Below are 2,239 nucleotides of genomic sequence, written 5' to 3'. Positions count from 1 at the left end.
CAGAACAGACAATGGGTACTTTTCTTTGAGAATCAATGTATAGAGTAATCGAGGACTTTTAAAAGTTGCAATGGTGATACACATTTTCCGACTTAAGTCATCGAGTTACTTCATCATGTAGGCTTTTTATTTGGTGCTTTTTGTCTGAAATCGCCAGACAAATACAAAAGGACTGAAAAATTCATTTTTTAAAAGGTCGATAAGGTGGCTTAAAAAATCAGTACAAAATTATTGATATTAGTATAGTTAGAATGGTAAAATCTCACAAGCTTTACTTCACCCACATGGGTAAATTTCAATCCAAAGCCGCCTGACCACAGCTCCATCAAAATTAAGTAAGCACTTGTTCTGAGTCTTGACACGAAGATCGACCGAATAAACTATTTCATAGAAATATTCTCAATTTAAATCAAGTGCTATTGTGATTTCCTCGTTCGACTAAGCTCAGTAAGTTCTCTGCGTTACTTCCGAAGAGCATCCTTGTATTTTCCTTACCCTGAGCATGACCGGTATAGGAGATTAAAGGAAGTTATATCAATGGCTAAAGTTTAAAACTACGCATCTCCAATTGGGACATTCCAAATTCGCCCATGAAAAGATGGCTGACCTATGCAGATAAAGGCCCGCAATCGAAACCATTGTCGACATGAGGCAGCCATGGGGGCAAACGGTGTCAGCAATGGCTGTACTTCCGACACTGGCAGTGAAAGGTTCTTGGGTTGGAACCCAATGGGCTCCCGCGACGCAAAACCTGAGGAGCCAGATATTTCAATGAAACATGAAACATGAAACATGTTTCAATGACTCGGAACCGGGACCTGCGAAAATTGCACGAGCAGCGGGAACGGCAATTGGAACCACTGGAACCCGTGGCACATCATCAGAAACCAGATTCCAAGTAGCATCCATAGAAACCCTGTGTCAGCTACTTCCACATGCCGGAAACCGATTTATAGTTTATGCTTATTGGAATTCAATGAATCGTGACCGTGCAAGGGGGATAAGAGGCAATAATTTCAGAAGATCGATTCTAGTCAAGTTCGGTCGAAAATTTTGTTTCTGAATTTCGATGAAAAACTCTCTCTGGTATTCCGAATAATAATTTGTAGCCGATCAAGTTTATTTTTGCGTCAATGCAAGGCGTGAGATCGTAGTTTCATCCGACATTTTTATTTTAGGTTGCAAATACGGCTTCTTAAAATTTTAAGTAGTTTTCTTGGCGAACAATGTTTTTGAGGAACAAATTTGAAACGCTGACAACTCGATCTGGACAGGTTTGACATTCTAAGCGTTCTCCTGCCGTTGAAAAGGAAAAATACATTCCAAAATTTGTTTCATAGTATCTGAAGGGAACTGTGAAAAATTTCCTGAACTGCACGGATGCTCGTAATCTGAGGCGTTCCTCGACGACGAACAAGACGGGCGCGGGATGAATCAATAGGATTGACTGATTCGAATTAACTTTTTCGAAACAATCATTTTTTGGCACAAACAATGGGGAAATCGATTTTTCGGTGTCAATTAAGAACCGAACCGGTGAACGACTGAAATCGGCAAATAGTTACTTTAAACGCGGACGATTTCTGCCGCGTTCGGGTCCGACTTTCGAAAACGTCAACGGCGAAATGTTATATGATCATATTGTTGGAGATTTTTCAAAATTTCAGTCTGAGACATGATTTTGTATCAGTAAATAGATAGATTTTACTTACAAATTGATTCCTCTAAAAAAATCCAAAAGATTTTCATCATCATTGATCATTGTGTAATTGTGTAGACTTTTATCAAAAATCCAAAGACTTTCTTCGAAAATCATACGGATTTTCCTTAAAAATCAAAAATAGTGTTTTTTTTTTAAAAAAAAATCGAATATTCCTAGTGAAGACGAATGCTTTTTTCCAGGTTCAAATCGATTTCTCTCAAGACGTCAAATGAGTTTTTTTCGAAAATCCGACTGATCTACCACGAAACCAGTTGCGAGGCGTGAACGATCGTATCGATATTTTCCCATTTGAAACTGTGGTAAAGAATCGATTATTAAGATATTCACTGCGAACACCCTGAATACCGATCCTTTCCCATAGGTTTAAACGGCAGACAGTGGATGTATCGCCGAGCACGCCACACTAGAAAAAAAAGTAGCTTGGATCTAGAGTCCAGACTATTAAAAATCATTGACAAGATAAAAGTACTCTTGATACAATCGGACTTTTTGCTTGAATCAAAGAAAATCCGCCTA

This window comes from Bemisia tabaci, chromosome 2, assembly GCF_918797505.1.
Source record: "Bemisia tabaci chromosome 2, PGI_BMITA_v3".
Classification (NCBI taxonomy): Eukaryota; Metazoa; Arthropoda; class Insecta; order Hemiptera; family Aleyrodidae; genus Bemisia; species Bemisia tabaci.
The sequence above is the reverse complement of the archived record's forward strand: the minus strand, read 5'-3'. Positions refer to the sequence as shown.